The sequence below is a fragment of the Uloborus diversus genome, chromosome 4 (genome assembly GCF_026930045.1).
Source record: "Uloborus diversus isolate 005 chromosome 4, Udiv.v.3.1, whole genome shotgun sequence".
Taxonomy (NCBI): Eukaryota; Metazoa; Arthropoda; class Arachnida; order Araneae; family Uloboridae; genus Uloborus; species Uloborus diversus.
Window position 1 is genome coordinate 122,992,164 of NC_072734.1, and position 27,009 is coordinate 123,019,172.

At 33.3% G+C, this 27,009-nt stretch overlaps 1 protein-coding gene across 1 annotated transcript in view; it reads right to left on the reverse strand.

The window, feature by feature from the left end:
• The window catches only part of LOC129220364 (dystroglycan 1-like), a 45,828-nt gene extending 28,982 nt beyond the window's left edge, over nt 1–16,846 (reverse strand). The window contains exon 1 of the mRNA XM_054854772.1: nt 16,794–16,846. The gene's annotated coding sequence lies outside the window, so the exon portion shown is untranslated. The remainder of the gene's footprint in view (nt 1–16,793) is intronic.
• Between the last annotated feature and the right edge of the window lie 10,163 nt (nt 16,847–27,009).

A 27,009-nucleotide genomic window follows, 5' to 3' on the forward strand; every position in this document is an offset into this window, starting at 1 on the left:
TTTTACTTCCTTTTACAAAAAAGGAAGTATTGTATTCGCGAAAAAATTTTCACTAAAAAATCGGCCTTAATTTCTATTTTGCTCACCCCTGAATGAATGTTGGCTTTTTTTTTCGACTCGATCACACGTGGATATATGCCTAGGAACGTACAGACACCCGAAATATCCATTTTGACGATCCCCGAGTTAATTACAACGAGTTTTCTCGTGACGTCTGTGTGTGCGTATGTGTGTATGTATCTCGCATAACTCAAAAACGGTATGTCCTAGAAAGTTTAAATTCGGTACGTGGACTCCTAGTGGGATCTAGTTGTGCATCTTTCCTTTTGGTTGCATTCGGGTGCTTCTAAGGGGGTCTTTTGCCCCTTTTTGGAGGGAAACCATTGTTAATTTCGATGTGAACTCAAGTGGTGTTATAATTTGGCGGAACACTTGACGATATATCGCCAGTCTTTTGGTCGCTACGTTTTGTTGCCAACTTCGCGACAAATTTGGCGATTTTTTTTTTTAATTTTTAAATCTGGTATCGATTTGGCCACTGTTGGTGATATTTAGAGAGTAAACTATTGAATCACATTAAAATTGCCAATAATGGGAAAATGACATTAAATTGGAGTAAAAGGAAGTCCTGTGATTCACACATCAGCTCGTTTTGAAGTAGAATACGTCTTGCTATAAGAAACCGAAGCGCAATGCCGAGTCAGTAAGTGGGAGAAACGGTTTTGATTTAAAAATGGGGAAGGAAAGATGAACCTTTTTGTCCGTGTGATTCCCACTAGAATAGCTGAATCTGCCGAAGCAATGCCAAACGGAATCTTCGTCGTTTCTTCAAACATTTTCTCTACTACTGATGCCAAAAAAATTTCAGGTTTCAAATGCGTTTTTCTGATATATATACTCGTCGCCTGAGATGAAAGAGGTCGAAGCGTACCGAAGACGTCTCATGCAACCTTCTACATTAATTTCTCTCTTGAATTTGGAAAAGTGTGCAAAAATACAAAAGGGAAGCTACCAAAATGTTTGCAAGAATCCAAAACTTTAAAAATGAATAGTTGGACACTAGTTTTTATTTAAAAAACAGGTTGCTGATCATGAAATCCTAATACATATAATTGTCAACTCAGTGATCCTGACGTCACTAACAACGAAACTCGTGCTATAGCATGATAATTTGATAATATTTTTTGGTAATGTTTGGCATTCAGGGACATGCTTTATTTGGACAAAGCTGAACAGGATCCGGTAACTTAGCTGTTTTACTGGTAAAACAGTAATTTAAGGAGAATGAAGAAACGAAAAAGTGGTCAACAATGAACGCTATCAACTGGAGTTTCGGGTTAATCCACTGGAGTTAGGATTAAAATTTCAGCTATCAAAATATCCCTACATAGGCAATTGCTTCATTCAAATGTGGAAGCAGTGTTCACTCGTCATACCTTGGCGGGCGATATTCTAATAGTATAAAGAATAATGAAGGGATGCCCATGTAGGGAGAGGGGGGGGGGGGGGGTCATGGCGCAGACTGTGCCATTGAAATTTTTAGGGGGGAGGGTTGTTTTGAGGGGTATTTTTCTCTTTTTTAGGGGGATCTTGCTTTGGAGGGAGTCTTTACGATTTTTAGGGGAGGGTGCGCCCTTGCTCGAAGGGGGGGGGGGGCTCCCCTGAATAATGCAGAATAATTCTTAACTTGATCATGCCAAATTAGATAGTTTTCACCCATCTGGTTTTTAGAGGAAGCTGTTATTTGTATTAAAGATGAACAGTGACAGCACAAAAAGGAAGATTGAAGTAGTTGGGGAAATATCCAAGAGGTCCAGGACTCTCCCTGGGTAATTTCTCGAAATTGAAGACCTCAAAATGCAGTTTTAGTTACTTTTGTTAGCGTTTGGAAAGAGGGGTAGGAGGGGCATAGTCTATCTAGAGCCACCCCTTATACTCGTATTTTATTCTCATTTAACTTTTCACATAACAATCAAGTGAACTAAAGTTATTTGATTCCCATTGAACTATTATTATGTCTTTGGAATAAAATTACAAATCGGACGTGACCATTATCCGAACGCGATCCACTTGGGTTAAGCCGCCCCGGGATTTCAACTCAATTTTAACGATATAGTTTTTGGTAAACTTTTTTTTTCAATTACGTAAAACAGCAGCTGCTGTTATGTACGTTTAATAGTTACTAACCATATGCAATTCTCAAAAAATATTTACAAAATAAATTACACATATAAAAAAAAATAATTAATAATAATAAAAACCATAAAACAATTATTACATACCGTATATAACATTGCATAATTAAACTACAAAATACTTCTAAATAAGGGACAGAAAATCTTATTTTTGTTAGATATTTGTGAATAAAATTTAGCTGTCCTATGTTTTGGTTTACATTTTTCTCCCAGTTGCGAACGATTAAATTGAAAAGAAAATGATTAAAATAAAGAATTACCATCATGTAGCTGTGTTTATCTAGACTTCCTTTCATAATTAATACGCATTTGCTATCAGAAAATGTTGATCAAAAATAAAATAATTAAGTTGCAAAGTTTCAAGAGCTCTTGTGCTTTGGCCGAAAAATTATTCGTTCGAAGTTTGCATTACGTGGGTTATTCTATTCATTAAAAAATAAAATATTTCAACAAAGAGCCCCGATTGAATTTCGGTAATAAACCTTTCACTAGTCTAACAAAAAGTTATTATTATTTTCAAAATTGTTTTTCAGAGCATACAAGTTTCCTTTTCTCATTGTGGGCGAAAATTAGGTATTAAAAATGGAATACGACTTGATATTTGGAAAGGAATCAATTTTTTTCTTCTTTTTTAAACTAAAATGTGTTAAATAATATCTCTTATAATTCTGTTTGACATTCTGAACAGTAAAAAGGCGCTTTACTTTATCGTGTAAGGCACATTTCAGTTCTTCTTCTTTTTTTTACGCATCGAGAAGTACGTTATTTTATACAGCTCATTAATGATTTTATTTGTTGTTTTATAAAAAGTATATGCATTACAACTTTTTTGACTATATATTTTATCTAATGTTGCAATTGCGCACAAGGCTTACTGAATAGATAATTTATGTTTTAATGATTATTTCATGTATTACGGTATAACTTTTAAAGAGTTCCGGTTTGTTAATGTCCTTTTCACTCAAATCCAAAAAGCACAATTGCTATTTCGTCTACTTTTTAGTATAAAATCCGGCACACCGGAAGAAAATGAACAAAATTAAAATTAACTGATTTTCAATGTGTTTGAAACGTAAAACTGTTGTTTGATGTAACATAATTCTATTAAAACGGTGTAAAACCGTAATTGTTTTTTCTTCAATGAATTTTTTTTTAATTTTTAAATTCAAATTTGGATTTAAAAAATTACATCTGATTTTTAAAAATATTTTTGAACAGATCTAAGGATTTTTAGTTATGAACGCTGTTTTTCAATTTTTTTTTCTTCGCGTTTTTCTTGGGGGGGGGGGGGGGACCGGACAACCTTACTGAAAAGATAGATTGAAATTTATGAAACACTATAACTTAAGAACATGTTACAACAGCCATGGAACATTTGAGATAAGAAAAGAGAACGTTTCAAAAATGAATTAAGTAAAATAAAATAAATAAGTGAAATAAAATAAATTAGTAAAATGAAATAAATAAGTAATAATGATAATAATTTTTTTAAAACTTCAGTTCTTCACAACAAATATTCAATTTGGCAGGAATTCAAATCCCTCCCCCCCACTGCCCCTATATTTCTTCTTTTTTATTTCTTTCTGCGTCATCCACCTCTTTTAAATAGATAAAAAAAGAAATTTTCACCGTTGGCCTCAGAAATTTCAATGTGCCGCAGAAACCGTTTCCCAGCAAAGGTAGAGCACTTGCAGTGAAGCAAACATTTTGTAAAATGTAAAGTCGAAAAATCGCCGCTCACCGTTTCTTCAAGGATTGCTAAATAAAAACTGTCAGTCCGGAAACGTAATACATGAAGAATATAGTAAAATTATTTAAATTAAAAGCATATATTTTCATTTATCAAGGGTAGACCGATAAGTGAATGAACACTTAAAAGCAATTTCATTTTGAAAACTCTAATCACCGTTAAAACCTTAAAAATAAAACTCATGTGCTTATTTTTAAATCATGCTTACAAAAAACTACTAGAAATGATTTTTTCCAAGCTATTTTTTAAAAAACAATAAAATACCAAGACACACCCTAAGAGCGAGAACCCTCCCCCCCCCAAAAAAGAACAAAAAGTACCCGTAAAAACACCCTCTCAAAATTTCAATGTTGCAGTAGTCGCCATGACTTCTCCCCCCCCCCCTCCAACTTCTGGTACGGCACCCGTGCACCATAGTAAATAATTGACATTCTTAGTAAATTAAGTAATTCTGCTAACGCTTCAAAAGTAAAGTTATGATTAATACGAAAAGAAAAAAAAATTCGTCGCTTATTGTTATCTTTGTGAAACAGTCAGGCTCAAATGAAAAACAAACAGTTGAGACGCAGCCTATGGTTAGTAATCAAACATCATGAATCATCGAAAAGTAAAAGTGTTGAGTTTTCGTTCTTCTTTTCCTTTTGTGGATGATTGGTAAGGTTGAATGTCCGTGTCGTGACGATTATATCACTCGGAGCGACAGAGAGACTGCGCGGGAGAAATGATTCAAGTTGCGGATGTTTCTTTCTTTGATGGGAAATGACTTAAATATGAAGACAACGTGTCAATAGAAAAGATAAAGACATAAGAAGCAAAACAAAAATATTTAATGTTATTATTTCAAAATTAGGTCTTATTGCAATACTTGTACTTTAATTGTTTTGATATCAACTTTTTATGTGAAAAATACATACAATTGGTATTTTAACCTTGATTCATTTAAATTTTGTTTGCGTGTAAAAAAGAAAAAAAAAGGTAAATCGAGAGAGAGAGAGAGAGAGAGAAATCCACACACACACACACACACCACCACACACACACACACACACACGTGCACTTAATTTGCAAATTGAATTGAAAGGCTTTACTTTCAGTTCATTTGAAAAATAATAAAAGTATTTCTATTTCATGCGCATTATAAGAACCCTAATTTTGATGACGTGAAAAAAATCCATTCTGTGTCTAGCTCAATTAAAGACTATTGGGGGGGGGGGAAGCAAAATTTAAAAATAACGATTTAATTAAAAACATAAGTACATAAATAAAGTAAAAGAAAGAAGTTCCTACTTGGTTGCAAAAGAGAGTCTAAGCAAATGCATCGAATTTCTTCAATTCACTCCCGAATTCATTATATTTTAAATTATTTAATATTTTAATTAACCATCTTTTAATGAAAGCAAAAAAAAAAAACACACACACACACACACAACAACTAGGATAAAAACTGTTACAGGCGATAGTAAGTTTAATTTTTATTGCCATACAGAAAAATAAATAATTTAGTTTTCTGAGAATCTTGGACATTGCAAAAATTGAACTTGAAACACTCGTCGCTTAAAACCGAGGAACGTAGAACCTCGTAAAAACAAAAAACGCGGAATCTTGTCTTCTTCAGTAATTCGAATATTTTAACTATTCGCAAGTTGTTTCGCATACTTCGGTTCCCCAGTGGAGTCTTGAAGTCAAACAAAAGGAACGAAAGGAAAAAGTGGAACCCATGTTTAAGAAGGGATTTTATAGAAAAGGTAAATTTCAGAAGATGAATACTTGTACAGAATGAGAGAGATTTTATCAAATCTCTAAAGATTATTGGGAAAAGAAAAATTCCTTCATTTTTTATAGTTGTATCTTTTGTGCGCCATGAAATGTTGGGTGTTTGAACTATTTTTTTAATTAAGGAAGTATAATACATGAAGAAATAAATTTTTAAGGAAAACTGAATACACGTGTTTTGGAACTGTATGAAACAAAAGAAGAAAGAGCATAAATTTAAAAACAATATGAGTTGAAAAAAGGTAGTATATATTATATACACGTAATTACGAAAAATGCAAGGAAGAAAAGTGATAAAATCTCGAAGGCAGGAAAAAAAAAAGCAAATTCCAAACTCGATTTTTTAAAATAAATCTGAACTAAACTTGTTATTTTTTTCAAAATAAAATAAAACGTTGCCAGAAACCAAAATCTATGCAATTGATAAAAAGAATTTTATGAAAGTGTACGATTATACTGCATATACGTGTTTTACGGTTGCAAAGGAGCCTCTCTTATGCATTTCAGAAAACGTTTCGAATTACTGAAGGCACCCTTAACCTACTACTCAGGTACATAGCTGAAACATTTTTATAATTTTGTGCTTTAATAAGGGAGTTTTTACCATACATTTCCTTTACGCAATGGTAAACGTTTTCCTTCTTAACACTTGCAGATTTTATAGGTCATTTTCTACAATCAATGTAATCAGACTTGTGTCTAAAAAATCGCTTCTGTAATTCTATTCCGTGCGTTTTATTGGTAGAGTCATTCAGAGAAACTTTGAGCACGCCGATTAACTTTGCTCTGCTTTAAATGTTTCAGTATGTCAGTAATTTAGTATGTTAGTTACGTTTAGTAATTTACCTTAAATGGATTTAATATTACTTTTGCACAATAAATTTGCTGTTTGTTCTTTAGTGACGTAGATTTATCATTTATGCGTATTATTATGCTTAAAAATTGCAGCTTCAAACCTTTTAAGCTTATCTGCTTGACCATTCCCGCTGGAAGATTCATCCAATGAAAGTCGCTTTGCAGATTTAGCGATCCCAACCTTTGGAATCCCACTGACAGAAAGGGTCCATCAGCGTTCTGATACTTTTTCGGTTCAAGTTCCCAGTTTGGAGACGAGTCATGACAGATAGCACCTGCACAAAGTAGTAGTTTTTTCAATAACGATCAAGATATTTCAACCAGCAATTAATAGAGTTCTCTATTTTTTACTACCCTCTTACAATAATGTCGTAACAGTACAAGAACTTCTTTAAAAGACCATTTGTCATCTCATAAATAGAAATAAAGTGTCTTAGCATTATATAACGGACAAGACTGAAGTTCTAAATCGGTCTCCTCTGCAGAGACACGCGAATACGAAATCAATGGGGTATCGTAACCAGCTTCAACTCCATTGGTGGAATACATGTGACAAGATTGGAACGGAAGAGGACGATTGAAAACCAGCTAGGCACTTAAGTTCGAATTATAAAGAAATTGGGTATTAGTTGAAGACACGACGATCATCACTTTTCTTTTTTTGAAAGTTTTATGTTCTTTGTAATTTTTTTGATATTTTGTATCATGATTCCAGACACATAAAATGATTTGCGAAGCGATTTTTGACACTATAGAGCACTTTGAATGACTAGATGTGCAGGATTTTTAAAGTCTGGTGGTGACACAGAAAATTCATTAAAAAAAAACTAGTTAAAATTGAAACATGATGCTATTTTTTAAATATTTTGATTCTTAACTCAGAACGTTTTCTTTCACAGCGTCCATATTCTTCTACGTGTACAGTGCACCTTTCGAGTTTCACGCCATTTAATAAGGCTGGCAGAATTTATCTCCTGGGAGTGAAGGTTTGGTTCATAACAGACTTTATACATGAATAAAGTCATACTGAAATTTGTACCTCAGAGCCAGAGAGACGTAAGTCCAAAAATTGCAATTTCCCTTTATTAGTGCATTGTATGTAGAATCCTATTCCGCATCGAGCCATGTGAACGCAGTTCTTATAAAAGAATTGTTTTCATTTTATTACCAGGATTAAAAGAGCGCGCGTCCCATCCTTTGCATGCGCCACAAAAAGTTTTTCATGTCCTGTAAAATTATCACAATGTGACTTATGTCCTTCTGGCTCAAAGGTACATAAATTAGCAATATGTGTTTCGACTGAGACCAGTTTTTTCTTGCATGGACGACGTTTTTAGTTTTCGATGTTAGCACCACCTACGTGCCTTTAGCTAACATTGAACTAAATGAAAAAAAACTTGGTGAGACAAGAATCAAACAAAAAAATAATAATTACGAAAAATCTGAAAAACTTTTTTTAAAAATAAATTTTCTAAACCACTGCAAGACTTTATAAGCATAAATACAATTTTTCTTACTACAGCACTGTACGAGTTTCGTATCATCACAAAATGTTTGATGCTTTCTCTATAACTACATTACAACTACGCGTGAATAATTGTAACATAACTTTCGAAAAAAACTTTTACGACGCCCTCTTTGTGTATTAGTGCTTTGTTGAACGAGCTCTACTCACATTAAATTCCTGTACAAGGAAAAGAAAAACTTTACAGTGAAAGGAGAATAACATTAAAGTAGATGAAAAAAGAAATGAACAAGATAAAAATTTCAAACTGCTTCATAATAAAAGCTGAGCGTGAGTTTTCTTCTTCTTCGCTGATGTCCATTTTTTTTTTATTTGAGCAAAGTTAAGTTTGACCTTGACACTGTTTAACTGACAGAACAACGGGTACCTGCAGCTGAGTTAAGTTGTATTTGTAGAGATTATGTCATGAAGCAAGAAAAAAAAAAGTAAATTAAAAAACCTTTACTGGTTTTCCGGTCGTATGAAAAATAACATCACGTACAATATAAATATTTTCGTAGTTGAAAAAGAAAGCAGAACACGACTCAGCGATGTAAGAAAATAAATAAAATAAATAAACAGTTCTTCTAGAAAGCATGGATGAAAAGAAAGGGGGGGGGGAAAGCGCATAGTGAGTGGTTAAAAATCTTTTACCATTTTTCTATTCATTCACACTGAATGGATTCTTGTTTGTCGCTTTACAAAGTAAGCTTTATTGTATGTGACGTTTTGAGTTTTTCGACTTAGCAGAACTTTGTGATTCGTACGTTAATCATCATGATATTCTTCAGTTTTGTTGCCAATAATAACGTAGGAAGTATGCATTTTATGTGTATGGAAGTCAATACAGTAAAACCTGTCTACAAAAATACTGTTGGGACCTAAAAAAATATCGTTATAGACAGGTTTATTGTTAGAGACAGTATTGTTACACACAGGTATCACTGTACTGCCTTGGGCAGATAAACGGCAGTCTCTTCAGAAGTGAGCTTTCGAGATTCTTGAAGAAGCGTGTTTTGGATTCCATACTAACAATAGAAAAATGTTGAAATCACATCTCTTTTTCATGCTTTTTTTTTTCGGAGGAAACCGAATAATCGAGCTTGTACAGTAAAGCTAACGTACAATCGGTGACAAAAATGCAAACAAAAAAAGGGGAAATGAAAAATTTGCAGTTACTGCCCTTTACCTGCCCACGGCAGTATATATGTCTGTACGTGACTCGAACAGGCAGACTTTCAAGACAGTTAATATAAATTCTTTTGAAGCATAAAATTTCCAATTCGAAGCACTTGTTCCAAAATTTTACTTTATTAAAACCACTGAAACAACGCTTAATATGCGATAAAAGTTGTAGGCATCTGTTTGTTGGTTACAATGATTTTTTTTTTTTTTTTTTGAAAGCAATCACGAAAATACATACGACAAAAGAATGAATAATATTATATACTAGATTATTTTATTATTATTATTATTATTATTATTATTATTATTATTTATTATTATTATTATTATTATTATTTTTTGCATTGAAAAAGTGGTTACTTGTATTCTTTTTAACACGTAACAGAAATTTTTATAGCTTATTTTTCACTGAAAGCAAAATGGTTGTTTAGATGTTGGCAACTATTTCTAATTGTAAACATTTCGATTAATTTTGTTTTATTTTAATTTTAGATTCACTTTTCATAATAAATTTTCGAATATGGGGACCTAATATTTCACGCACATTTCCAATGTTTCTGTATTTGTAAACCTGTATTTTTCTGCACAACTTTTCTGCACTGTCATGCCAGTAATCGAACCGGAGGCAGACAGATTAGTAAACTAACTGACAAATGTGTCATTATCACAAAAGCATTATTTTCTTTAACGTGAATAGTGTTTATTCTCATTCCCTTTTCTCTTCAGCTCTAATCTTTTTGACGAGAACAAATTTAAAACAAAAATTATTTTCGAGTGAAAAAAAAAATAATAGTGAAATTTTGTTTTGGAAATAAAGAAGTAAAGAAAATCTTTCATCTAATGAACTTTGAATAATATGAGTGCTTTAATTAGCTTAGATGCTGTAGTTTAACTTGTTGTGTACCAAACGAAGATAAGAGGAACATCTGCCTCACTTACATTTGACTCTGCACAATGGCTTTTGATTTGTTATCGCATATTTTGCACCGGAAAATGGCAGATGTTTTTAATAAGACCCGAAATTCTTTAATAAAACTACTTTGCTTCGTCAGCATTTTATTATTACATTAAATCCATGAAAGCCATTTTCTTTGCAATGTAATTTATATTTATAATAAAACCGGGAGACTTTGTTAATTTGCTTAAATACTATTTTTTGATCAGTTCGAATAAAATTTAGTACGAAATTCAAAATGAAAAAGAAATCATGTTGAAACAAATTCTTTTTAATACCTTTGGTTTGAGAAATTCTCAAACCAAAGGTATTAAAAGGAGAGTTTCAAGTTTAAAAAAATAAAAGAAAAAGCTATTTCAATAATATGCAGAAGGAAAAGAAAATCTCCAGTTAATAAAAAGAGAGATAGAGAGAAAGAAGGAGAAAAGAAATACAAAAATAAAAATTAACACTATTTTTTTCATACGATAAAAAAGCAGACGATACAAATTATTACCATAGACTCGATTTTTCCTCCTCAATAATTTACCATTTATTAATTTCAGTCGTCACGAGTGGTTTGAAGTTTCCGATTCTCGCAAGAAAGCATTGGGTAAGTATAGTGCACTCAGCATTGCTGGCGCTCGGTGAAAGAGTCAAAAACCTTGAATTCGTTAGAACTGGGGAGGCCAATAAAAGCGATAAGCAGATTTCCACAGTGACTTTCTCCTTAAGAGGAAGTTTGCACGAATTTTCTTTTCAAACGAATATTTATTGTAGTAGACAACCAAGCTTCACGAAAACGACACCCCCCCCCCCGCCCTCCCCCTTGAACTAAACTATGGTTTTGGGTATGAAAAATTTCTGAAACTGCTTGAGTGTTAATAAAATGTACCAAAGCGACCAGGAATAAGCCACGTAGAGCATAGACGTTTCTAATTAATTTCATAAGCCATGAAGAAAAGAAGTAATATTTCAAAAAGTTACTTCTAAAATAATTAATGAATTGAAAAGGTCACTGAAATCGATTACATTTTATTCATAAAGTGTCTGAGCACAGTGTGGATGGATAATATTGACGATGGTTTTGGGAGCGGGAGATCCTCCCCTTGTATCCACCCCTTTCTCAAAGAAAAAAAAATTCGGTTATTTCATCGAAATGCAATAAAAAAATATGATACATTTGGAGATGAATCCTAAAAGAAAATATATCCCAGTCCCCGTTAGTAAAAAAAAAAAAAAAAAAAAAAAACCATTTGGAGAAATATTTATGATGGTGATTTTCTACATCAATTTCGGAAAAAAAAATCGATAACTGATTGACTTGAGCAGGTATTTTCTTTTTCATATGGGGCGAGCATTTCTCTTTTACAAAAACTCCGTTCAAAACAACATAGCTCCCATGCGAGTGGTAATTTCTGTAATCACTCTCAAGGGAACTTTATTTCCGTGGTAAAATATTCGGCTCACTCTCTTCATTTCTCTTCTTGCTGCGAATAACCCACTCTAATTTGTAATTAAAGAAATAGGTAAGCAACTATTTTTACCGCTCTTACGTTCCCTCACTTTGCCTGAAAGTTTGCTATAAGTTTTGTCATCCATGTTTCTCCCACATTCTGCTTGGATTCGTTTGAAACGGTATGTGATTTTAGTCTTATCAAGATTCTGTATTTAACCATTAGATTCATTAATTAACAACGAATATTGCTTTTACTATTTCTCTTAGCAAAGTTTTGCATAAATCCACTAAAATAAGGAACAATTCTTGCACATTGTTGGTACCATTTGAAAGTCCTGTTTTTTTTCCCCTGCACAAGATGAACTTTGTTCAAAATTTCTAACTGGAAGGGGAATAATAATTGCACAAATTAAAGGCTACATTTTAGCTTGGAATTTATTTCACGGTCACTACTGAATGGCAATTTTATTAAAGTATACTATTAAACTTTTGAATGATAAACACTTGATCGCCAGTACACAATTAAAAAGCAAAAAATAATAAAATATTTATTCAATTTTTTTTTACCAGTGTTTATGTTGAGTAGCTAAAAAAAGTGTACTAAAATAAAAGTAAAAAAAAATGATAATTTTTATAAACGTCGGTTGAACAGTTTTTAAGAAATAAAGTGTAATAAGAAGTTAATAAGTTTTAAAGTTATTTTTTAAACTTGTTCAATACAGGACAAATTATTATTTTTTTTTACAGAGAATGTACATTTAACTCTCTAAATGTACGTGCTTGGGCGTTTCTTTCTCCATCAGTAAAAAGTTCTGTCACTCAAATTCTGGCGAACTACGCTTTTGTACAATGAGGGGTGAATGGATAAATTACGTCATTTTAATTATTTTTTTGCTTTTTAATCTACTTTTGTTTCGCTAATATTTGATGAATAACAGTATAATGTTTTAAAAAACATATTGTACTTTTTTAGAACACCTTATTATTCTTTACTCAACATAAGTATGGTTCAAAGAAAAAGTTTATTACAACGTTCTAAAACGCTCTTTTCGGCACAACATATTGTTTCACTATTTAGCAACACTGTATTCTTATAATTTCACAATTCTGTTTGTATTTTCCCGAGAAAAAATGTATCCAATATTTTGTTTAGTTATTCTTTTCTCTTCCGAGATATTCGTAGTGAATAAAACATCTTGTCTTATGGGTGAAAACTCCCAATTTACATAATTTATCAAGGAGCTATAATAAAATTTATCCCTTCGATATTTTATGTTAATGCTCAGTCTATTTTCAGGGAGTGATACTTTTGCTTATTTATTTGCATTTTACTCTACGAATTTTAAACTTAGGTCTTTAATCCCACACATTTGAATATTGGAACCATTATCAACTTTCTAAAAAATAGTTTGTATTTAAAAATATTTATTTGTATTTGTTGAGAATGTGAGTCTAAAGTCATTTTAAAAAATTTATACGATCATCAAAAACTAGCACCAAGGGTGCCTCGAACTGAAATATTTGGGAGGGCGGCAATTCCCAATTTGCCGAATGGAAGTCCAAATTTTGCGAATGATGTTACAAAATAAGGGTAATCATAGGTGGCTCGTAAGGGGTGGCAACTGCCCCTTCACTTTTCAGAGTTAAAAACTGATGATCGATTGAAAAATGAATTTTTACAGAGTGGATTAATTTATTGCACGAGAGCAAAAACTAAAAATTCCGAATATAAATGAACTTTTCTCATCTTATTTCATCTTATTTCATAAGAATGGAGCTTTAAAATGGAAGAATGGAAGGGGAGAGTTTGAGGTGGCCATACGTCCCGATTTTTGATTCCATTTTCCATCTTCAGTAATATTGAAAGCAAGTAAGTAATATAACTCCCCCCCCCCCCAAATAATCAGCCTCAGGGGTCATGCCCCCTGACCCTTACACTTCTTTTGACCTCCCACGTTTTTCGTACACCTGCCGCCTACGAAGGGAATATAAGAAATCTGATGAAAAGGGACATTCGAGCATTGAAAAATTGCAATTATTTCCACAAACTTGCCGAATTAAGAAATTTGGGGGGGGTCACAGTGACTTCCTATCTCGGCGCTCCTGGCTGGCATTTGACATAAAAAACTTTTTTCAGAAGTGCAGTTTAAAAAAAAAGCAAAAGCTGGCAGAATTTCAGTAGTTCTGTTTCAGCTTTTTTTTTTTTTTTTTTGGGTGTTAAATGAAAAGTGGTGTAGCAACCTAGTAAATTAACATTTCTAACCAGTGGACAAACACAAAACATTTTTAGTCGTTTCGTATTTTGCTCAATCCACTGGTACAAAGGAAACATTTTTTGGGCGTATGTTTGCACTTCATTCCAGTTTTTTTCTATTTTAAAAATAATGGTTTGTACGTGTTGCGCGATCTCAGCCGCAACTCATGCAAATCATTGTTTTTCAAGAACAAAGACGTTTTTTTCAGAATGATGATACTGTATATTGTTACATATCATGGTTCCTTACATTGAAATATATAACAATTAAAAGTCAAAGTTTAAAATTTCTGGAATAAGCTGCAAATATATATAGAAAATTTTTCACCCTTGAAAATGAATTGATCAGTTTGTAATGGAAAAGAAGAAAGTTACTGTTGCCAATTTTTCTATATATATAAAAAAAAAAAAAAAACTTTTGAAACCTTGTTTTTTAGAAGAAATTCATTGGCTAACTGGACTACGTACATTAAAGTTATACTTCATTTTAGTGGACTTTCAACTCAACGTTATTTAAAGCTTTCGACTAAACATTAGCTTTCTTTAAACTAAATATTGTAAAAGCATTAATTCTCGCGCGGTTTAAATTTTTGCAAGGTAGTCGTAATTCCAAAAATGTAAGATTTGCGAAATATTTCAACTTGATATAGTTTTAGTCAACTTTTGGTTCTGATCATAAAAAAATCAGGAAATTTTCAGCTCGCAAAATCACCGATATTTTTATTTTCTTGAAAATTACGGCTCGTGAAAATAAGCTTTATTACAATAAATTAAATTGAGTTTCTCGGAGAATTTTTCACACATTTAAAATTGCTCCAAGTACGTTCATCTGCAACTCTGAACAAAATTATCTTTAGAGCAGTGACACCACTGGATACCGCGCCGGTTGACATCTGATCGTAAAACGCTCGTTGCAAGGTGTCAAAAGAGAAGAAAATGAGAAAAAGGGCGGGAAGAAAATATTGTTTTCGCCGGTTAGAAATAACATATTATTAACGAGTGTTAACACCTGCTCATAAGTGGACAAGATGACAGGTTAATGGATAACTCTTATTTAACTTATAGAATATTAGTTAACTGTTCATTCGGCAATTTAAATGCTTGGCACTAAATTATGTTAGAAACTCAAAATATTTTATACACAAATCCAGTTTCAGTAATCCAAATTTTTGAATATATTTAACCGTGCCTCAATGGCTTTGATTTCCGATGGTTGGTCTCAATCATTTATTTTGGCTTATTTTACTCACGTATATAGTCTTAAACTGGCCCGTCATTTCGAATTTTTGCGGGGGGGGGGGACAAAGGTTGTATACTCAATCAGGACTCAATTTCTATGAAAACAAGTGCAGGAGTCAGTTCGAACCAAACTTAATTTTATTTTTGGGAGGAGGAGGGAGCGGAATTTGCCAAATTGTGTTGAATGATAAAATGCAGGTTGCACACACAAGTATAGATCGATGAAAAAAATGATATTTGGGGGTTTAAAAATTGCAATTTTGCCCCAAATTTGCCGATTATTTTTTGGTAGGTCACTGTGACCTCCACTGGAGCCCCCTGGCAGGATCTAAAAGTCACCATAACTCATTTTTACACTTAAATTTCGCCTGAAAGGTTAAAACTTGCATAGAATTGAAAAGGGCAGGGAGTCTGCTTTGGCGAGCTCCTATGCAAAAAAAGCCCTGTACTCAATGAAACCTTTATGCACAGCGGAAGCCACGCACGCCCACTCAAACGTAAAAACATTCATTTTCCAAAGCTGGGGAGGGGGATGGCAATTGACCCCCTTAAATAACTGCTCTTATAATTTAGTTTCCACTCAGTTTTGAGTTATTATTATTACTATAATTTAAATTTTAAATCATGAATATAATTTTTTTGCCAACAAATGTGGTCAACTTTTTTCAATTTTGTTTTTATTTCTATTTTACTCAGTATTGTATTTTGAAATCAATGAAGATTATCTTTGGAACTAATAATGTAAATGAAACAATTAACTTAAAGTTTCTGTAAGAGTTACTCATTTTTGTTCCCACACAAAATTGATAATTTTCATAAAAACTCTGTCCTAATTGTTCACTTAAAAACTGCAACTTCATAAAAATAGTAATGATCATAAGAACTCAAATGGCTGCTTTTCATTTCGAGTAATTAGAAGGAAACCATTTTCTCTTTAAAAAAAAAAAAAAAAGAATTTAGCAATAATACAATTATGATACGGAATTTTGATGGGAGTTCTATCTAAGAATAATTTATAGAAAAAAATATCAAGATGCATATCAGTTAAATAAAGTTTTTCACAATGTATTCATATAATTTTTTTCAATGATTATGGAGAGAGAAAAAAGTGTCCGAAAAAAATGTGATTAAAAGTGGAATGATTATTAGAATTTTGAAAACGTAAAAATGCTGCAGAACTAATTTTTATTCCAAAGACGTTAATGTAGAATTGTTGCGGTAAGTTGTGCTATTGAAAAGAATGATCTTTCATAAACGGAGAATTTAAATCAATCTTCGAACAGCTCTTTATTGCATCGAAAACACTCCAGAGTAAAAAATATAGGAAAACACCAATATACTGTGATTAAGATGATTTATATTACATGGAATAATTGCATATTTTCTTAATAATTTGAACTGGAGCAAGAGTGTCTTGTGGTATAACCATTCACCATTTCACAAAAGCATCTCTACATCAAACAAACAGGAATCAATAGTGAAAGCCACGATAAAATACACGTTCGAATGCACACCCTTCTGGTAATTTGACTTTTGGAGTGGCCTCTACGTTAAAAATATCAGCGTTCCAATCAATAAATACTCTGTGAGAGAGGAAGTTCCGGAAAACGCATCTTCGAAAAATAAAAGGAAGTAACTCGCTTACCTCTCTTCCGAAGAGGATAATTTCTGATCCCGTCTCGGAATCCAATCCACCGAAGAATCGACGGAGAGCTCAGCTTGTTCCTGCTCTGGCCTCTGCAGAATTCGATTCGTGATTTCGCCGCTGGGCGTCGCTGCCTTCTAACCCGAGCACGTGATGCAGCTTGGAACGATCCATTCAATGACGCGGTATGGGTCAAAAGGTTGCAGAGGAGTTGATAGTTTTACCGCTCGTATAAAAATGCGCGCAGAAAAAAAAAAAAGAAAGAAAGAAAAAAGAAGAAAATCAAATGTAAGATGCATGTTTAAAAAAAAAAAAAACATAAAAACTTGCAGCTGTTTTGTTGCGTGCCGAGATGTGACAACCCTTTCTGCTCGTGTGATGCCAAATGAAAGCAATTAATATGCCGAAGCGATTCCTATCGAAATTCTAAGCGCAAGTCCAGATTGAATTAACTTATCACTAAAAACGGCATGACATACGTACCAATAAAGGGCCCCTTAAGTTAGTTATAATGCAATTTTTAAAGAATTCTATCAAAATAATATTTATCCATCATTGTTTAAAGTTTCGTGCATCATTATTCTTGCACAAAAGTGTATCTTAATTAAAAAAAAAAAAAGTAAATAAAAAAGATCTTTCGCTATGCTCCAGGTTAGGGGTTCTCAAACTTTTTCGACTCGCGGCACCCTTAGAAGAATTAGAATTTTCTCACGGCACCCTATCCCATCGGTATTATGAAAACAACTAATAAGTCGTTATTTTCAGGGGAGGGGGGGCACACCGGCGCACATTTTGTGCACATATGTGCAGCATATACGGCACAGGATCATATCTTCCGTCCAAGTGCTCTGGTGTACATTATAAGGACACCGGAGTGTTAATAACGCGAACCATGGTCCTATTGTACTAAAATCTACTTTCTGGGTTAATTAATCTCGGGAAAAAATGACGGCACACAACGGCATTTTTCTCTTTGAATTCGTCAACTAAATAATTTAGGCTTCGAGAACGGTGTGCAACTTTTTTCATTCGAGTCAAATTTCAGGGAACTATGTAGAAACAAAATTTACCGTATAATAAGATCAGTTGGTTTTGAAATCACTCTTCTACAACATACTTTGCTACACTGCTGCCTGGTAGTTGAAAATGGCATCTTGATAAAGCTTTCTCATCAGTTAGGCTTTTTGACGACGATGAAAGAGGATCTAGTGAATTTTTGTTATACTATACCAAAAAATGAGGGATTTCCTTACTGGTCAGAACTGAGCATTATTTAACGCAATCATCTTACATATATATTGATACTACGGACACTTCGCGGCACCCCTAACATCTTCCTACGGAACATCAATGTGTCGCGTCAACCAGTTTGTGAACCCCTGCTCCAGGTAATGGGAACATCGAATTTCCAACGTTTCAGTAATGGGCCCCTCTAAATTGGGCCACTAATGATCTTATGAATGTATTTGCTTATACAAATCATAGCTACTGTCTTCAATACATTTATATATCCAAGAAGTACAAGTTTCAAAAAAGTATCTAAACACTTCATTCAAGGGAACAACTTGGTTGTGTTAGTAATAAATAGTGATGTCCGGGATCGTTAAAAAAGTAGATCTACGGATACGGATACGGATCATTAGTGTCAAGATCCGCGGCTACGGATACGGATATCAAAATGTTTTTGCCCAATTCAACTGTCCAAGTGTAAAATTTATTACGGAAGGTATTCCCGTCACTATAATAACACTGTTTCTTCAAAAAATGTCACCTACTGCGAAAATATAATAAAGACTATGATTTACTCTGAAGAAATCGCCGTTAAAATTGATGGAGAGATGGAAGGAACGGGTCAGCGCAGCATTAATGCTTAAATAGAATGTGAAAAATTATTTCTAGCTTGCTCGGTAGCTGTAGGATACAGGAGCAAGAATGTAAAGCTGCTACTGGATAGGCTAGAAATAATTTTTCGCATTTTAGTTCAGTATAAATGCAGCGCTGACCCATTCCACCCAAATTACTCCGACCGAAGGAATAACAGAGCCGGGAACACCTTTACAAACAGTAAATAAAAACTCTTGTCTCACTTTTTTTGAAGGATGCCGGGAAAAACCAAAATGAAGAAAAACAGAAACCCCATATCCATAACAAAAACTAATATTAAACAAAAAATTTATAAAAAAAAAAAAACATTTCTCAGAGGGCCGTTGGTTTTTGAACTGACACCTTATAATTTAAATAATGAAAAAATCCTAATTTAAACGGAATTTAAATCTTTTATTCAAATATTTAAAAAATTTTAGAATAGAAAAGATCCGTTTAAGATCCGTCAAAAAAGTAACGGATACGGATACAGGTCTTTATTTTTCCCTCGGATATCCGCGGATACGGATACGGATATCCGGAACATCACTAGTAATAAATCACACTTGCACTAATTTTGCGCAACAAGTCAATAATGGGAAAGGTGATCCATTACAGGTTCTGATTATCTTATAAAAAATTAAAATTGAAACATGCATGATGTATAATGAATGTACAACCGAACAGAAAAATCTCCAACTAAAAATTAGTTCGTGTTCCAATAATGGGTCACCGTACCCAAGGAACAATTGAACACTACATAATAAAAATATAGGAATGTTGTTGTCGTCGTGTGCCAGCTAGGCTGGCAATTTGGGGTACCGCTGCTTCACTTTTCCAACTGTACCGTAATTTGGTGTGACGTCCGACTTCAACAGTACACACATGCCATGAGAACCCGTTTATAGGGTAGGCATACATTCACATCACAACAACACATTCACACGAAGAAAGGACAAGGACACAGAAAGTACATCCATGCCGGGATTCGAACTCGGGACCTTCTCATCGAAGTCAAAATCCTCTGACCACTATACAAGGCTGGTGGCAAAAACATAGGAATCTTTCGGAAAAAAAAAAGTTTGTTTCAATCAGGCTATCCCCTCAAAAGTTATTTAGAAGAGGACCGACAGACACATATTTTTCCCATTTCACCTATTTTTAATCTTTCGATATTTATTAAATAATTTTATTGATTTCTGACTTTTTTTTCGATATTTTCCTTCAACCTGAAATAGACAAGATTGCAAAGATCTATATGCAGCCTACTATTGCAAACGTATTTTGGAACGCCTGTGATGATTCTTAAAAGTCAGTTTTCATCAATTTTCCCTTTGGTTATAACTATTCAAAGCAATTCTTATACGAAAAATCTCGATTTCCTTATTTTATCCTTTTTAGCTCAGACTCTCTGAAGAACAAGGCTCCACCGAGAAAGGAGCACAGGGCCCGAGGCAGTTTGCTCCATTTGTCCTTGTCTAACGACGATCAATTGAATATTTTCCTCCATTTGGAACATTTTTACAAAACATTTTCAGAGCCATTCAAGCAGGTTTAATGAAGATTAATAAGTTGAAGGAAATGTGACGTATTTAAGAACATTTTATTCAAAAAAAAAAAAAAACATTGCATCGAATACACTAAATACCATTAAATATTAATGAGTCGATGTAAATTTACTAACCAGCAAAGTTAAATGTGTAACTGAAGAAAGATTTTCGCTAGCGAAATTATGAGGTGTATTTTCTCTCCTTTGTCTAATCTAATTTATGTCTAAGTCATTAGATGTCTAAAAAATTGGAAACTTGGTTGACAGGAGGTAACTGAGTTAACAGCATCTCCAAGAAGAATAATTTTATTAGAGTCAGTCACACCATTTGTTTTAATTGACAGTGTTGAAACTTTTTTAAAGCAAAATATTCATTTATTTTGTTTCTCTTGTCATGAACTAAACGCAATGAAAAACGAGGAATAAAATATGCATGAGAGTGTCGTAGCAGGCATAAGGTAAATCTAAGAAAATTTGCGCGCAATTCAGCGTAATAATAAAGATCGAAAATGTTATTTTTTTGCTGAACTATTAATGAGTTATGTTGACTCAAGTTTCCAATTGCTTTTTATTCGTTTCTCTGTTCCTATTTTTATATTTTTCAGTAATTTAAGGCGATGGCTGTAATGTAGGAAAGAGTTGAACATCGTGTTACGATTTCTCAAATAAATACATTTTACATGATTTCGCTCATAAATATTTTCACTGCTTTACATACCATCATGACATAGTAATTAAAATCTCTTTGTGTTTCGGTCGATTTCAGTTGTTTTAGAAGTAGCTAATGTAAATTTTATTTTATAGTTCATAGATTTATATTACGATTATTGTACAGGATGATCCAAAGTCAGTATAATCTTTTTAAAACTTAAAATTGTTGAAATATATTTGTAAATAGTGGTACCCGCACGGCTTTGTCCGTAGTAGAAAATTAAAAGGTCGTTAGGTTCGCCTGTATATTTACAAATAATGAATGATGAATTTCTCGCCAATTTGCTATGTTTATTTGCTCGCCCTTGTTATGGTAATTTGCTCGTCCACGTAATGGTAATTTGCTTGCCCATGTTATGAAAATTTTATCGTCCACGTTATGATAATTTACTCGTCCTCGTTATAAAATTTACTCGTCCGCGTTATGGTAATTTGCTCGTCCACGATATGATAATTTGCTCTGTAAAATGTTCTTAAAATTAGAATAGAAAAGAAAAAAAATCGAATTTTCGAAAAATCGCTTCTAGGTGCTCACTTCTATGCTACAAACTAATTATGTGCCAAATTTCACGAAAATCGGTCCAGGCGCTATGCGCGTCACAGACATCAAGAGATAGATCCAGAGATCCAGAAACACGGACTTTCAGCTCTTTTATTATTAGTAAAGATAAAATAATGCTGCTAAAGTGTACATGCTCAGAAACATAGGGAGGTTTCGTTTAGAGTGCAGGGAAAAAAATATTAACTAATATTTTTGACCAAAAAGTGGCATAGTTCAACTACTGGAATAATATTATAATTATTTTCATCAATAAAGGTGTTTCAATGTAGCAACTTTTCAATATGTTTCCCATGATTGAAAATTATTGTCGTTTGACTGTAGAAAACCCTTTGCACAGTCTTAAAAACATTTCAGAGGGTATACCTGCTACGTGATGGCGTATTGCTTCTTTTAACTGGGCCAAAGAAGTAGGTCGATCGCTAACCTCTCGAGAATTTAAATAGCCCCACAACCAGAAGTAACAAGGTATAAGATCCGAAGACTATGGGGGGGGGCGGTCATTCATGCAGAAGGTATCGATTAAGGACGCGGTTGTCTCCTCAGAAGTCCTGTATAAAGAGACCTATTTGTAGTGTCGCTCCGTCACGCATAAAAGTAATTGAATGAATTACTTGCCGCTCTTGAAAATAAATGATGACTTTATTTTTTAATAAATATTTATGTCGTTCACTTGTTACAGGAACGGTTTGATATGCGTCACCATGCAGCTCCTGGAAGAAAGACCATTATTTCAACTCCAGTGCCAACTTTTTTTCTCTCCAAAAATTGGCCTAAAGTAAATATTTTTTCCCCCATTATAAACAAAATTCCACCATGTTTCTGAATGTGTGTGAGCAAACCGAATCGTTTCATTGTAAAAATTTCAGTAGTTATAAGGTTTTGAAGCATTCTCACTTTTGAAGGGTCTCCCTGTTGTGGCTGCATGAAAATGTAAAGTTAATACCAACAACGTTATGCCTATAATGTACCACGTGACTATTTATATGAAATTGCTGGTTTCATGAGTAATTAAAGGGTGGCTTAAACATGTCTGCTATCGTTTAATTGTTTAAAGGCTACTATTTGCGCTATAAATGAATTATTGCAAAATTTGAGGAGGAAAGCTTTTAACTTCTTGTATTTTTAAATCATCCGTTCTCAAATCCTCCATTGTTATATCAAGGTGACATTTTATGATCCTCCAGGTTGTTTGCTTAGAGCAGAGATTTGTAACTGGAGTCAGCAAGTTTAATTATTTGCTTGGTAAAAGCTGATGCAAAGATCCCAACTCCGATGGTTCAATCAAGGTTTGTTCAACTACAACCAATGGTTGACCAATCTCGCATGGAACTAGTGAAGGAAACCTGATTTCTTCCAACTTTAAAATCAATCATATGACTTGGGATCTTAGCTTCAAAAACAGATGGTTTCACTCTCTCTACTTTTTATTACTTCTCAATAGTCGTATGACTTTGTAGAGTCATTACTGTTTTTACTCAACTAACTACTGTTTTTACTATAAAACTTTAGGAGTTGTTTAAGGTGAACACTTTTTTTCAAAGTAAAATTTCGATTTATGTTTCATCATTTTAGAGAGGACCATCCGACCCATTCCCTCGCTGCTTACTGCCTTGCTATACTAGCACCAAATATGGAACTTTTTTGCAAGGCTTACTGATGGCTACAATAACATGGACATGTAACTTTAACCGGAAAGAGGGTCGATCCCTAATATTTACATGCACACATGTATTAATTATACTAAATTGACACACAGCTAGTTATTTTACATGGATAATATATAAAAGGTACAATGTAGGTACATTGATAAACTCTGTGTTAAGTGCAAGTTTTAGTATGAAACTAGAAAATCACCCATCAAGGTATGACTCTTGAAAATTGCTTCGACATTTGAACGAAGGAATCGCCTGTTTGGTGATTATTTTGATAGTTGAAATTTTAACACCAACTCCAGTGTATTAATCCTAAATTCCAGGAGATAGCGTTAATTGTTGACCCCTTTTTCGTTTCTTCATTCTCCCTAAATTACAGTATTACCAGTAAAACTGTTAAGGTACCGGATCCAGTTCAGCATTGCCAAAATAAAGCATTTTCCTGCATGCGAAAAAGTATTATCACATTATAAATAACTTATTGAATTTTTGGTGCTTCAAGAATAAAAAACTGCCATCGCGCATGCTATGGCTTGAGTTTTATTGTTGATGACGTCAAGAGCGTTACACATCAGAGAATTGGCCATTATCTATATACGTACGGCAAGTTTCAAAACAAATTTCCAACTTATTCGGTTTGAAAAAGGTAAGTTATCTCAACTACTTCACTTTCGCTCATTTTCCTAAATTCCAGGCAAATTTTACTTTTATTACAACAGCTGCAACAAACATGCATTTTAATTTATCTCTTGAGTATAATTCTCTAATTTTCTACACAAGTTGATATTGTTCAATTGGCTGTTGTGATCCTCTTACATTTAAATTTGCTCCAGAGCATTACTTGTGAAAATGGGTAGTAATAATGTCGGCATTGCAGACGGGAAAGTTCTCAGAAGCGATTATACGGAAAATTAGCTTCATTAACCCTCAGGTAATTATGTAGCTCAGAGTGGAATGAATAAGTCACCTTACGTCACGAGGTTCAGAGTAACCCGGCTTTCAAACTGAAAGATAACTTAAAGCAAAACAGTAATTTGAAAATGACCGTAGTAAGTGTGAATCAGCCACAGAAATAAGGTTATACGAAATGATTGAAAGTTTGGCTTTGTTTGCAGCTGTTACAGTTTTTAAAAGTCAATGGAATTGTTTCCTTCAGTCAAAAGTACTACTTTTAGTCATTGAAATTGATAGAATGAGCAAAAAAAAAAAAAAAAATGGACTCAGAAAATTCTTTCATTTCCCCAACAGTTATTTTTACTTCCTTTTACAAAAAAAGGAAGTATTGTATTCGCGAAAAAATTTTCACTCAAAAATCGCCCTTAATTTCCATTTTGCTCACCCCCAAATGAATGTTGAGTTTTTTTTTCGATTCGACCACATGCGGAAAAGTGCCTAAGAATGTATAGACACGCGAAATATCCATTTTGACCATCACCGAGGTAATTACAACGACTTTTCTCGTGACGTCTGTATGTATGTGCGTATGTGTGTATGTGCGTATGTGCGTATGTGCGTATGTGCGTATGTATCTCGCATAACTCAAAAATGGTATGTCCTAGAAAGTTGAAATTTGGTACATAGACTCGTAGTGGGGTCTAGTTGTGCACCTCCCCTTTTGGTTGCTTTCGGATGTTCCTAAGGGGGTCTTTTGCACCTTTTTGGGGGGAAATCATTGTTAATATCAATGCAAACTTAAGTGGTGTTACAATTTGGCGGACACTTGGCGATATATCGCCAGTCTTTTGGTCGCCAAGTTTTGTCGCCAACTTGGCGGAAAATTTGGCGATTTTTTTTTATCTGGTTTTAATTTGGCCATCGTTTTTAATATTTAGAGATTAAACTATTGAATCACATTAAAATTGCCAATAATGGGAAAATGACATTAAAATGGAGTAAAAGGAAGTCATGTGAGGCACACATCAGCTCGTTTTATTCTTTTTTTAAAATGTCCGATTTTTCAAACAAGGCGTGGTCTTGATGACATCACAAATGATGCTCTTTAGCGCATCTTTGTACCGCGTTTCCACGTTATGATAATCAAGAAGCGAATTAAAATTGCGCTCTACGCTTACTATCCACCATATCGTTGCCAATACACGTGAGTAAAGATGCGAATTAAATATTTTGCTCTGTGAATGGCTTTTTTTCATTTGTGATGTCATCGGCAAGAAATGTAAACAATGAAAGATCACCGATTTAAGTATTTTTTTAAATATTAAACTTAAACAAATTATTTAAAAAATGGTTAGATCCTACGTTTTCAACCATGGTCTTTCAGAAAAAAAATAGTTTTCAAATATTGAAAACGACCCCATTGCACATTTGAGGCAGTGAAAAGCAAAGGTATGTGTGTGGACTATTCAAAGTTTCGAGTAAATCGCGTTTAAAGTTCAGATTCTAGGTGGCTATACGCTTTTTTTTTCTACATTCTGCTGTACCTGCAGGTACAGCAGAGGTAGGTACTTCTGCATTCTGCAGAAGTACCTACTAGGGCTACTAGTACTATTACTTGAACTAAAGCAGAGGAGAGATTCTTTTATCATTTGTACTGGTTATCTCCAAATTTTTAATTGTGTCACTAACATTTCTTTACTGCCTCATTTGATGAACGTACAGATGGATTTTAAAAACATTTTTTACTCCATTTTTTCTTTTCTTTTCTTTCTTTCTTTTTTTTTTTCGAAAAAGGTTTGGATGCAACTAAGCTGAAATTATACAACAAGCACCAAAAACAGGAACAAAATTGATGTTGATGAAAATCAAATTATTAGGGAAAAATCCCTGCACTCATATATAAATTCAGAAGACTATTTAAATTTATTCACATCTTCATAAAAATCGAAACACGTTTCCATTTACATGGTTCCTTTTCATAAAACTGCATTCTATATTTTTGTTTATGAGTTATTTTTAGACTAGATTTACACAACAATGTATGCACGTAAAATACATAAGATTTTTTTTTATCTTACATTATCTTAATTTATAATTCATTATGAATGCTTTCCATAGAAATATCAGAAATCTTTGACTCACCCCAAAAAGTATAGAAGCACTCAATCTCACTTAAGTCAAGAACAATAATGGTATTTATGATCATTCTTCAGCGCTTACTGACGTTCAATACCTTTACATTTTCACGCCATTTTCTTTACACTATATCTGATAATTTTCTTCATTCTTTTCTTTCGAGCATAATTGCTTCCGACGTTCTGAGAGTTTTGACTAAGGACGCTAGTCTCTTTCTTCTTTGACTTCCCATTAAATTCGAAAAGAATTTGCATTTGCGTTAGGCAACATTTACAGAACCAAACTATTTCCTTTCTGTAGGGCCTGCTGATTTTAAAGTAAAGTAGCTCACATGATTTCTCAGAAACGGACAAAAACTTCGAGAGCATAAATTTTTATTTGTAACTCTTCTTTGAAAATCTAAATTAATATCAAGCGAGATACATTTGAGTTTCGGCATTAAATCAATAGGGATGTGTTGTTAATGAACGATCGGGTCTTAAAGAGTGACTCCTTTAAACGAAGGGAGAAGGGAGAAGAACAATCTCGTAAAGAATGAACGACCGTTCTTTTAAACGAGATGATAGTTAATTTATGTAGTTCTCTCTGTCCCATTTAATTTCTTGATTAAATTTTTTATAAATGTCTTTTGGTATTGCATTTGTTTTACATATTCAAAATAATGTTTTGTTTTCTTTTCACCTTCAAAATCTTTCACATGACAGTATTCAGCGGGTTTTTTTAAATATATTTAAAGATCAATTTTGCAAATTTTGTAACGTCACTTCAGTTTTATTAATTTTTATTCAATAAAGTTTAATCCTTTAATTTTGTACCATGCAGGAATTCTAGAATGAAAAAAAAAAAAGT